Source organism: Adiantum capillus-veneris, chromosome 14, assembly GCF_014529385.1.
Source record: "Adiantum capillus-veneris isolate H3 chromosome 14, ASM1452938v2, whole genome shotgun sequence".
In the NCBI taxonomy this organism is placed as follows: Eukaryota; Viridiplantae; Streptophyta; class Polypodiopsida; order Polypodiales; family Pteridaceae; genus Adiantum; species Adiantum capillus-veneris.
The window spans coordinates 141511311-141524613 of record NC_140944.1 but is presented as its reverse complement, the minus strand read 5'-3'; the positions used below and the strand labels follow the sequence as shown (position 1 = coordinate 141524613).

The 13303-nt window shown below is 44.7% G+C and overlaps 1 pseudogene across 1 annotated transcript; it reads right to left on the bottom strand.

The window, feature by feature from the left end:
* Positions 1 to 371: 371 nt before the first annotated feature.
* On the bottom strand, positions 372 to 12624 carry LOC147443261 (cysteine-rich receptor-like protein kinase 44; annotated as a pseudogene). Its single transcript, XR_015190271.1, has 7 exons — positions 12618 to 12624; positions 12462 to 12516; positions 12180 to 12366; positions 2207 to 2416; positions 1867 to 2098; positions 1661 to 1790; positions 372 to 1228 (listed from the first exon to the last, which is right to left on the bottom strand). The product of XR_015190271.1 is annotated as a cysteine-rich receptor-like protein kinase 44 (transcript).
* Positions 12625 to 13303: the final 679 nt, after the last annotated feature.

Here is a 13303-nt window from a genome sequence, read left to right as displayed (position 1 = left end):
CCATTCCCTACACCTTAAAATTGTTGAGTTGATGAGTGCAGTGATGCTACAATTACTTCGGTTCTCTACAAGAAGGTAGTAAATTATCCTTCCATGTAGTGTAATATCTTTTGACATGTATCATACGGGAATAGCAAGACCCTTATACTTATCAAGGACTTCCTCAATCTCTTGGAATAGGGAATCTTATTTTCATACTCTTCATGAAATTAGCCAGATAGTCCAACACCTTTTGATACCAATCTTTTTGCAGAAGTAATAAAATGGAATAAAAATGAGAGTAAATGAAAAGTTTCTCCATTATTCCAATAGCTCCTTGGGGGGTGTGTGACAATTTCTTTCTATTGGACCAAAAAGAGCTTAAAGGTAAAGTATTTGGCAATGTGCTTTGAGAACTAGGCTCAAATCTTTTTTGTGAGAATGAGAGACTAGAAATCTTAGAGATATAAATGTAAGAGGATAATACATAGGAGAGTCTCTACATACTTTTGAAGCTCCATTTTCCTTGGTAATAAATTATTTAAATTTATTTTGCAACTTTTCGCGAAACTTCCCATTTCTCATGTGAGAGAGAGAGAGAGAGAGAGAGAGAGAGAGATGATAATAGCATGAGGCCCAGCTAGCTTTGTGGCTTGACTCCCAAGTCTCTGAAAGTTTTTATTACACTCTGAAAGCTCTATTAAATATGCTTTTTGAGTCAGACATGCTTACAGAAGCATTCATGTACACTCACAAAAGAAGAAAAGTTCTTCAGCAGGTGGAAGAGCCGAGCTTATGGTAGATTTATTCAAACATCGCCCTAGTTTTGGGACCCGCCCTTTTATTGGCTTTAAACTTGTTGCATTCAGATATAAGGCAATCACCTTGGGTCAATAATCTCACTCATAGATAGCACTCCTCCAGAAATCCAAGGGACTTCCCCTCCAAAAGCATTGGTGGATTGAGAACAAGTGAATGATGTAGAAGGAGATTGGTGGATGGAGACACGTGCGGGAGCCGTTGAGTCATTGTAACCAAGAAATGCTGGCCTAATAGGTATTTCAAGAATGTCTGTCATTCCAGAAAGCCATAAAGTAACCCTATACATTGTTGGTCTTTGCTTGGGATTCTCTTGCGTGCACAACAATGCAACATGCACGACCCTAATAACTTGTTCAGGAGCGAAGGCATTGCCGAGTTTCTCATCCACCAACTCTAGAGACTTTTCATCTCGGTATTTTTCCCAAACCTGCCTATGCACACAAAGATAACAAGTTCTTATCTCTACTCTTTTCATTCTCTCATCTCTTTAACTAGCAAGACATTACATAATCGTCTAGTACTGAACTATACATACTACAAAAGTGAAAAGTAGTTCCCTGTACCCCCCCCCCCCCCCCCCCCCCCCCCCCCCCCCCCCCCCCCCCCCCCCCCCCCCCCCCCCCCCCCCCCCCCCCCCCCCCCTCCCCTCAACACCTTTCTTGCACACAAACTCACAGACAACCACAATATCTACAGAACTATCACTACCATCACACCTAAAACCTGTAAGAAACTTGTAGATATTTTGCCTTTTGTGCATACATTGAGCACGTGCGTGCATGCATGCCTGTGTGTGTGTGTGTGTGTGTGTGTGTGAGAGAGAGAGAGAGAGAGAGAGAGAGGAGAGAGAGAGAGAGACCCATGTTAAAAGCCTGCTATAGACATTCTGCTTTCCAGTTACAACTTCGAGGGTCACCAAGCCAAAACTGAATACATCAACCTTTTCGCTCAAAACACCATTGAGAGCATACTCGGGGGCCAAGTATCCTCTGCCAATGGAACTTGGTAAGAACCTTGAGTAATGCCTAAGCTTGCAAAACAAATTACAAAATGCAGAGTGCTTACATTGTTCCAGCCACCCCCGTGTTGACATGTGTCGCATCATCCTTCACAAGCCTAGCAAGACCGAAGTCGGGAATGACGGGATTTAACTGGTCATCCAAAAGAATATTGCTGGGCTTGATATCCCTATGGATAATTTGAGTGTGAGATTCCTCATGAAGATAAGCCAATCCTTTAGCCATGCCAACCACAATACCGTATCAAGTTGACCAATTTAATATCCTATTAGCTCTCGCTTCCCCATATAATTGCCCCGCATCAAATTCAGCAAAATGAATTCTATCAGTTATCTTACAAAAGGAAAACGTTCCTCTATATCTACAAAAAAACCTTCAAAGCTTACTTGACAAGAAAAAATCCAAACTTTTATTCGATGGATACTCATACACCAACATCCTCTCGAAGCCTTCTACACAGCATCCCAACAATCTGATGAGGTTCTTGTGTTGCAGCTTGTTATGAGATTGACTTCATTAAGAAACTCTTGCTTTCCTTGTTGGCTTCCAATAGATAGCTTTTTTATTGCAACTTGTTCTCCATTTTTGAGTGTCCCCTAAGAAGCGCACACAACGGAGGTGAGGAAGGTGAGAGAGACATCTTTAAGTTCAAGAGGCCAGTCTCCCCCCATGTAGTGAGAAAGTGGTTCACACGTGTGGCTGAATTATTTCAAAATCAACACAGAAATTTGCACAAACACAAGAAATTGAGAAGTGATTGAAACAAGATGAAAAGAAATTACTTGAAAATGGAGGGTGGATATGGGTTGACAAAGTGTCTAAAGCTCTATGATGATGCTTGCAACTACTGAAGATTAAAAAGAGGGAGGGGCTACTTGTTTATAGCAGCCCAACACAATTTAGCATGCTGGAAAATAGAAGCAATGCCTTGCTCTACATCTCTAGATCAAAAATCCCAAAACATCCCTCCTATATACGCAAGATAATTGTGTCCGAATGAACTCGCAGCCATGTGTCGGTAGACCCATCTAAACCACTCCACAAAAAGTTGAGCACTAGACGGTGCAAATGTGCCAGGTGAATCATGTCGGATGTAGTAAACTAGGCTGTGGTGGCATTAACCGCGCCTTGAGCTTGTCTTGGAAGTCGACCCAATTGAAAGAAAGGGGCGTGCCTTCCTCGGCTTCCTCTAGGTGCGTAGTCAACTATGCCTCTTGCCATGCGTGGTACCAATTTATGGCAACCCTCCTCCAAGGGCCCCTCTCTTGATGACGAGAGAGGTCTATGCTATTGATTGCACAAATCTCGTACAAGATGCTGATGCAAGTTCGTAAGGCTATGATGCAATGTGGAATAAGTTTGGAGACGACGGCGACGACGAGAGCGGCGACAACGACGTATGGCTTAAAATCATAGTCACAAGGGACGCATTCTGGACGGGGAACTAGGGACGGGGCTCAAATAGATTTTTAGTGTAAAAAAGAGGGCGGGACAACAAGTGGAGACGGAAAAGTGGGGACGAGAAGCCCGAAAAAGGGCGGCCCCTGTGACTATGCTGAAAATGCTATCTGCTGGCTGTTTCTCTATCTACTAGAAATGTTGGATCTGATGCTGTCTATGCTGCTGAAAACGCTGACTTTCATGCTGGTCAAAAATGCTGATTGGCTGGCTGAAAAACGCTAATTGGCTGGTTGAAAAACGTTGTTTTGCTGGCCTGAAAAACGCTGGTTGGCTGGCTTGAAAAAACGCTAACCTGCTGGCTTTGAAATTGCTGATTTGCTTGCATGAAAACGCTGATAGTCCAAGCCTAAAAACGACAGGGGTTCTGGGAGGGTTCTTGCTTGAGAAGCTTTCCAGAGGGCCTGCTGCAACTTGGTGTCTGTGCTCTCCTTCCTCTTCTGCCAGATTCTACTAGCACTAGGTCTTCTTCTATACAAGCCGAGTCAAATTGCCCTACCCAGTTCCCAACAAAAATCACTTAAAAATAATAAGTGAAAAATGGCTAAAATAGGGAAAATAGGTTCTGTGCACTGAAAAATGCTCCTGATGGATTTTGATGGTAATGTTGATGATCATGCTGTGTGCAACCAGAGGATATGCATCTTAAGTGCCTGGGCATGCACGGTCTGCGAACAGACTCACAAGAGTGCCAGAACACTTCCTAAGCTAGGCTAATTGAACCCTTGTCATGAAGTAGCTTGTCCACATGACACATAAGGTTAGATATGCACATGACATCCTCATCACTCCCCTCGCAAAACCTAAAAAGGTATGGTCCATGAGCTTAGAGGATTGATACAACCAAATGCTCCCCAGACCGCACCCTGCGTTGCTTGGACGTTTCAACCATACAACCAAACGCTCCCCAAACCGCACCCTCTGTTGCTTGGAGGTTTCAAGCATACAACTAAACGATCCCCAGACATCTCGTCAGCATCGGTCATTTTCAGCATACAATAAAAAGCTCCCTAGACATCCTGTCTCCGTCTTTCCGAGGTTTTTAAGAATACAACGAAACGCTCCCCAGACATCCCGCTTGCGCCGTTCCAAGGTTTTCAAGCATACAACGAAACGCTCCCCACATCCCATCTACATCGTTTCGAGGTTTTAAGCATACAATAGAACGCTCGCCAGACATTCCGTCTCTGTCTGTAAGGTGCAGCGGAATGAATGTTGTATTTTCTCAAGATTACTGATCTTTATTGCTCAAGGTTCCTTTTAGTTCTTAGGGAAAGAGAGAGCTTTCCGTCTTATGGAGTGTGCTATGATCATGAACAAAGTGAGTGGATATTGTGCGTGCAAGTGAATGAGACTGAGAGAAGGAGAGAGAAGAGATACAACACCGAGAGGTTGTAAAACCCTCCTCCGAAGGCCCCACTCTCGTCGGCGAGAGTGGTCTACTTTGATTGCACGAAGGTGTACAATGCGAATGCAAGGGACTAATGCAATGGGACTATGCCGATGACGACGACGGCGATGACAACGACGACTTGATGGTTGAATCTGTGATCTTCTTTGGCTGAATTTGTGGACTGTTTCGGGGCTGAAAATGACTGGTTTCTTGCTGTGGTTATGGCTGAAAATGGTGGATCTTGCGGGGGTTCATGCTGATGGTAAAACGCTGAAGTGTTGTGTCTGGTCAGGCTGCGTTTTTAGGGCTGAAAGCTCCTGCTGGAAACGCTGCAAAAAAACGCTGAAAACACCTCCTAAAAACGCTGAAAAACGCTGATAGGCTGATCTGTTGCTGGTGTTTTTGCTGAGGCTTGAGATTCCAAAACGCTAGGCCTTTGGGGCTGATCTGCAGGGGGACTATCGCCAAAAGGGGGGAACTTCAAGGCGATGGGAGATGCTGTGAAAAACGCCAAGGGGATGGGAGGTGATGGCGATGGATCTGATGCTGAGGGGGGGTACTGCTGAGAAGATGCCTGTTGAGCGGGGAGCTCCTACTACCTCTTCTGCCATTTAGTGCTAACTTGGGTTTGCTTATATATTAACTTAGCAAAATTGCCCTACCTACTTTTGTTGGAAAGTCACTTAAAAATAATAAGTGAAAATAACCAAAAATAGGAAAATAGGCTAAATGCACTAGAAAATTCCCCTGACTGAATCTGATGGATTTTGAAGGAAATACTGATGATCATGTTGTGTGCAACCGGAGGATATGCATCTATTCTAAGTGACTGGGCATGCACGGTCTACGAATAGACTCACAAAAGTGCCAGATCACTGCTAATCTAGACTTGACTGGACTGACTGAACCCTGCTGTGGTGTAGCTTGTCCACGAACACATAGGGTTGGGATGTGTCACGTGACACTGTCATTTCGAGGTTCATACAATACTACTACACCCGAGAGTAAATCACCCAGCATCACCATTATTAAAACCAAAGTCAAACGGGTACCAAGACAGGTTTAAAATAGATACCATCCATTTCAAACAAATTCCAAACAAGATCACCAAACAATCAAACAAAATTGAGAAAAACACTGGCTAGAAAAAAAAATCTTTGATCCTTCTCTTGCAAGTGATCTTTATGGCTTATGCCTCGTAAGATAGAGCGATGAAGACGGAAGTGCGTCCGATGCGATGGCTAAGAGTGGGAGTGGCTGATAAGTCCACGGCAGGGACACAAAGATTCTATGATTTAAAGAGTTAGGAAGTGCCACCTTGCTCAGTCTGCTCTTTGATAGGACAGGTATGCTTTCAGAAAAGCACGACTGGAGCTTTGATACCGATGTAGTAGGACGGGCACCAAGTGCCAACAGAAAAGAGCAGACTAAACAACTTTAAGCACTTCAAACCACACTGGACTCAAAGAGATGCACGACACACGAGACGCAGAGTGGCGGAGTTCCACCCCAAGAGAGCACTGACCCCAAGTCTTGGCGCCCCTTTCGGTATTCTTTATATTGCTTCAACATGGTACAACTCCCATGGCTCTGCTCTGCATCTCCGGCCGGTAGACTGCTAGAGTGAGAGCTCATGGGTCATATTTAAAGGCCCCTAGCCTCTAAAAGCAGATTACATGAGAAGTGTTAGGTACAACGGAATTAAAATGGTGAAGATTTAGTTTTACACTTCCACAAATCCTTCAACTTATTTCCTTGCGTTAGTGATTTCATTTAGCTAAGTTGATGGTTCCTTTTACTTTCCCCCGAAGAGAGGGGCTGAGAGAATGCAATAGAGATATGTGGAGGGAGAGAGAAAGAGAGAGAAGAGAAGAGCGACACCCAATGGGGCCCAACCAACCCTCTCAAGGGCCCCCCACATCGTTGCCAATGTGGTATTTGCTTTTGATTGCCTAAATGGAATGTAAAGAGAGGGGCTGAGAGAATGCAATAGAGATATGTGGAGGGAGAGAGAAAGAGAGAGAAGAGAAGAGCGACACCCAATGGGGCCCAACCAACCCTCTCAAGGGCCCCCCACATCGTTGCCAATGTGGTATTTGCTTTTGATTGCCTAAATGGAATGTACACACGATTTGCAATACCTCAGTGCAGACTCTACTGACTCGAATGATGACAATTGCCGCGGTAACTCCTCAAGAAGAGGCACCTCTGTAACCGGCTTGGACCTTGCAAGCAAGAAATCAATAGCAACACACGAACAGAAACTTCATAATCACTGAACTTTAATTGGGGGGGGGGGGGGGGGGGGGGGGGGGGGAGGGAGAGAGAGAGAGATGGCCTGGCGTAGTTCCATGTCTAGAGGTATTGGCCCCGAAGACTAGCGCCCCTTTCGGTATTTCTTTTTATATTAATCTTTGAGCAAAGTACAACTCCCGCGGGTGCTCGCTCTTAGACTCGGCATCCAGATGCTCTGAGAAGTGAGCCCCCTTGGGTCACTTATAAACATTACAAGGGATGCTAACAGCTGCTAAAAGCAGAGCCCCAAAAGCATGAAACTCAAAATAATTGAGTCCCAAAAGCAATTGTTCCCAAATCTACAAGTAAAAGCATCCAACGCAATTTACAGAGACCCGTACAAGCTGCCACATCAGCACTCTCAGCGCAAATCTCGAAAATCCGTGCACCTTGCCATGTCAGCATTGTCATCACAAAATCAAGGACATCCGTACAGCCTGCCACGTCAACATCCGTACAGTTTGCATGCGTGTGTCCGGGAAAAACTGCCACGTCATCAATTTGTGTCGAATCTCTCTCTCTCTCTCTCTCTCTCTCTCTCTCTCTCTCTCTCTCTCTCTCTCTCTCTCTCTCTCTCTCCACCCATTAAAGTTCAATGATTATGAAGTTTCTATTCGTGTGTTGCTATTGATTTCTCGCTTGGAGTGTCCAAGCCGGTTACAGTGGTATCAAAGGTATTGGCCCCAAAGACTGGCGCCCCTTTCGGTATTTCTTTTTATATTAATATTTTGAGCAAAGTACAACTCCCGCGGGTGCTCGCTCTCAGACTCCACGTCCAAATGCTCTGAGAAGTGAGCCCACTTGGGTCACTTATAAACATTACAAAGGATGCTAAAAGCAGAGCCCCAAAAGCATGAAACTCAAAATCAATAGAGTCCCATAAGCAACTGTTCCCAAATCTGCCAGTAAAAGCATCCAGCACAATTTACGAAAATCCATACAGGCTGCCACGTCAGCACTGGATGTGCAAATCTCGGAAATCCGTACAGGTTGCCATGTCAGCACTATCAGTGCAAAATCAAGGGCGTCCGTACAGCCTGCCACGTCAACGTCGGTACAGTTTGCCTACGTGTGTGTCCGGACAGAACTGCCATGTCGTCAATTTGTGGCAACCTTCGGGGTTGATTTGATGCACCTTGGATCCTTCTCAATGTGGGATTGCGGATGGCCACCATGGGGCTGATTTGCACTCCGGATGTGAGGGGAATGAAGAGCTGAAAATGCAGATCTCGACGATGCCAATGATGGACAGCAATGGAGCACTCAATTTCGGTGAGGGAATGGCGGAGGGGAGGACTCAATGGGTTGCCGAAGTACCGGACCGCATCTGCGCCTCTAGATCACACCTTCCAGACTCAGGGCATGGCATCCCTGCAACTCTTTTCCGACTCTGTTTCCAGAGTCCTGTTCCTGCAGAATAACTCCGCTTTCTTGGACACGAAGTCCTTCCCTTGGGAATTTTAACTTCCGGATCACATCTCGAGAGTCTACCTCTCTTCAATCCGTGGATCTGCTTCCCAAACTTGGGTACGAAACCCTTGGGCTGATCTGGCTCTAGTTCCTCAGAGTGCTTTTATCCTGTAGAGGCTCATGCCTTCCTCTGCTCCTACTCCCTCACGAAGAGGAAGTACACCTCCAATTAAATACTTAGAGATCATAATATAAAAATCGTACCTTCAAAGTCGCGACGCTTGTAACGCAACTCCGTTCTCGAAAAAGCAATTCCCCAGAAGAGATCTCTGCATAGAAAATCCTCTCTTCCAATCCTACACACAAAAGAGGTGTGTTCTCGGGTTCCTTCTCGTAAATCAGCCCCGTCTACGATGTTTATGGGCTGAAAACAGAGAAAAACAGTAGCTTGTCGCGATGGAAACACGCTCCATAGGCACTTCTTCGCGAGGGAACTTGCGCACTGAGTCTTGGCGACATCTGGTACACTTGGGGTAGCCATGGGCATCACCGGCAAACGTCTTCTTTGCGGGTGAACTCTGCAGCAACATCTCCTTCTTGCAAAAACTGATCCTCCCCTCTGAGTGAGGGCATGTGATGCTTTTATAGCTCCTAGCCACGGGCACGAATAGTTGCTCGCGTAGAGATCGCGGCCGGGTTTTTTTTTTTTTTTTCAAAAGTTTTTTTTTCAGTTTTTTTTTCATTGTTCTGCCAGAAAAAGAGAGAGAGAAAACGCTGGCTGATCTGTTGCCTTACTTATCAAATGGCTGCCCACTTATTAAGTGGGCGGCCAACGTACTTTAAAAATAGTCTGAACCTGCCCAAAAACTCAATAAAACCTTATAAGTTAAAAACAATGCTTTCACAGCACTTCCCAGGCGTCCCTGAATGCAATCACATGCACAGTTGCAATGCAGACATAGACTTCCTTGCGGGAAAGCATCTGCTTTCCCGAAAAGCAATCCCGCTTTCTCAGAAAGCATCTATTTTTCTTAAAAGTTTCCTCTAAACCCATCTTCCTTCAAGTGCTTGCTTTTCCTTGTGCACAATTCTAACACAATTCGGAATTTCCTCCCGACTATGGATATTCCCTTTCCGATGCACCCGTCACCCGCCTTGTGGCGCATCAGGAATACCCATCACCTAGTCCTTTCCTACCGAACTTACGATACAATCTCCTATGACGATGCTCTATGTCACCCATCCTATGACGCATCAGAGATGTCCGTTCCCGGATGGTCGGATACTTCTTTCCGATGCTCCCTGTCACCCATCCGATGTGACGCATCAGAAGTATCCGTTCCTGCTGGCCTTACAGATATTCCCGTTCTCAGTGTTCCCGTCATTACTTTGAATGACGCACTAGGAATACTCTGTACTCGGATGTGTCCAGTGAGAAAAGCCCTCTCACTTAAAATTCCAATAATTCATTTAGAATTATTTTTCCTTGGTGTTCCAAGCGAGAAAACCCTCTCACTTATAAATCCAATAATTCATTTAGAATTATTTTTCTGTAAGATAAAGCCAATTTAGCAACATTTTGCTTTATTTTAATCCTAGGCACTTGGGCCCCATCAGGACGGGGTCCCATAAGTTGAAAGGACTTCTTCTACTGCTTCTTATTCTTTTGCTTCTACTTCTTCTATTGCTTCTTCTAAGGGTTCATGCCCCTCAATCGGGATCTGTAGGTAGGCTTAGGTCTGCAGTGGCTTGACACATCAATAGTTTGTGAACGGGGGGGGGGGGGGAGGGAAGGGCAGCGGGAAGCAAAGGGGCAGGGGGCGAGGGCGGCGGGGAGCAGATGGGAGGGGCATGTATGGCAGTGCACAAAGAGGAGGCTCAAGCGATGGCGAAGGCCAGCGAAGGGGAGGGCACAACAACATTGAGCAATCTCATCAATGCTATCAATCCTCTTTTTGCAGATCTTTTTGAGCGACTTATGTTTGGATTCTCTGCTACTCATATGCAAGGCATCGTGGTGTTCATCCTAGAACCGTCCACCCCGCCCCCCTTCCCTTTTTCTCTTGCAGACACAAATCATTTGCACATTGCCACCGCGTGATTGCATGAGCACTGACTCTCAGATTTCAGCCTTCCAACTCCTAGTACAAGAAAAATTATATTGATAAAGAAAACCCGAATGGGAACGCTGACAATGGCAATTTAGGGCCACCAACTGTGTAAAGGGGCATCCAACTCCAACATCATCTCTCTCTCCCCCCGTTCACTCTTTGTTTCAGTTCAAACATTCAAGTTGTTTGAAGTGATAAAATGTTCCCACGTTTTGTAGATTGTCACTTCTCTATGTATTTAATAAGATCACTCACCAAAAGTGATTACAAAAAGAGGTGATGGCAACATCAGTTCCTTAGACGTAGGAAAACCTATCACTAAGATCCAATATTTGATATCGCCTCAATCATCTTTGGTTAGAAAACAATAGCAAAGAGAAAACAGAAGGCTCCAATGGTCGAGAAGGCCAAGGCTTCTTCCAGCAAAGAAGTTGCAGAGATGAGTCCTTTCTGATTTGTTTTTTAACTACCTGGATTTGGATTTGGACCAAATGCTTTTTCCAGATATGGCATGATCCCAAGGGTTCAAGTAAGCCTAAAGGACCTATGTATGATATGACATTGGGTGTGTATCTAGAGCGTATCCAACAAGCACAGAAACAAACTAGCCTTTCTATGAAACATACAAGAAATAAGAAGAAACGGTTCATGCAAGGGAAGTGTCTCACTTGGGGCAACAAGGGGCAAGGGCATATCTCTACACAATTTCCAACCAAGAGGAAAGACAGAGCGGCCCACAGAAAAGCCAAGAAAGCCACTAGCTGAATAGGTATCACCAGACAAGATTTCAAGAATTTGCAGTCTCTTTGTAACCTTTTTAGTTGATAAGAGTTTTTTGAAATATTGAGAGACTTTTTGGTTTCTACAAGTAGAAGAGTTGCAATGTGTAAGAGCTTTTTGAACAGATGCAGATCAGAATTGGATACAGAACATCTGTTGATGAGCAACATGTGCAAGAGTGAGATGATTCAGGTAGTGAGTTACATGAGGTGGGATAGTTCTAAGAGGGATCTTCAAGATTAGAGCTGTGGACTTCCATTGAGGGAAGCTGTTGAGTTCCTGAAAGTTTGAATTGGAGGGGGGGACCCTGAACCCTAAACCCTTCTAGATCTTGTTGTATAATGTCACTTAACTTTATACTACTCCTTTGCTAAGTCGCATTATGGTTTCCCCTCCCCTAAAAAACTCCTATTTCTATCTCAATATTCTGTTTCATTGTGGAGTTTCCCTTAACTGCGCCCCTAAAACAGCAGGCATTATCTAGGTCTTGAAAGCCAAGTTGTCGGTGTGGCTTCCCCAAGACCACCATGATCAGCGTGCTGAAACAACCAGGTAGCTTAACCCAATCCCCCTCCTCAAGCAATCCTTACTCGTGATTGTTAGGTCAAAAGTTCTCACCCACCAATTCTACAGTTCCATATTCGTACAGAATACAATCACCTGATAATTACTCTATGTGCTTCAGCACCTCTTGCCTTGATAGTGATCTCCTATCATCTGATACATAAGATGAGTAGGAATCTGGCATGTTCTTTGACACACGAACGTGAAGAGACCATGTGAATTGAACGCATCTTCTTCAACAACATGGTTTTGAATTCTGGTCAGTAGAGATTATTTAGCCAGTTTGTCAAACATAGCCAAGCTTGATATCTTTGAAGCAGAAGGGTGGCAGCTAAACATAAAGCGTACCTTGTAAACGACGCCAAAGCCACCCTCTCCAAGCTTGTTGGTGGGATGGAATTGGCCAGTAGCTTCCTCGAACTCCTCCAATGAGACAATCTCTGCCTTTCTCTGCAGCAGTTGTCGTGGCCAGCTCGCAGTCTTGTCCACAAGCTTCGCACCTGACTCTAGGGAAGGTCCATTAACGCACACGATACTAACGTTTGAAGCTAAGAGTAATGGCGCTTACCCCTTTCCTTTCCTGCTTTGCAACGTCGACGCCACACTAGTATGGCACATAATGGAACTCACACCGCAACGACGGATCCAACAGACACGCTGACGGCAGTAATGAGGGCCTTGGAACCTACAAGTGTCACGTACCACCACATTAAGCATTTGAATTTTCACGTTGCATCTTGAGCCCTAAGCAAACAGTCAATTATTGATCCACCTATTTAACAAAACGTTTCATGGTAACAGGTCCGGTGTTTACCCAAAAAAAATTTAGGAACCAATGGAAAAAAGGAGAGCTCTGAAAATCTACCAGTTTTTAGAGAAATTTTGTCAGTTTTAGCCGGTTTACTTTGAGGCGGCCCTCAAAACTAACCGGGAATTTTCAATTTTTGTTCTTTAAAAATACACTAAAGGCCGGTTTTCAGTGAACATTGATGTCAGGGTCCACAAACCTCAATTGTTTCAAATAAGAGGGGTTCCACACACGGTAGAGTTGGCGCTGAAGTCACCCTCGCTATCCTTGCAAGTGAAACTCCTATAAGAAGAGCCCTCTAAAGAGCTGTATCACAACCCTATTCATAGCTTGTCATAGCCATTGTTCTCCTTATATTTATTTAGGCAATTTTTCAAGAGGATTCTACCATAAACCTCAACCTTGGTGTCAACCTACTCCACCATGGGTTCAAGATAAACATCATAGGACAAGTAGGCACCCCCCCCCCCCCCCCCCCCCCCCCCCCCCTAATTCATGATACATTGTTATTTATTGTGGACAACCACTTTCCTCTCCCCTCTTTATATAATTCATGATCCATTGTTATTTCTTGTAGACAGCCACTTTCCTCAAAAAAAACTCTATCACAATCCTATTCAAAGCTTGAAATAGACCTTGTTCTCCTTCTATTTATTTAGGCAAT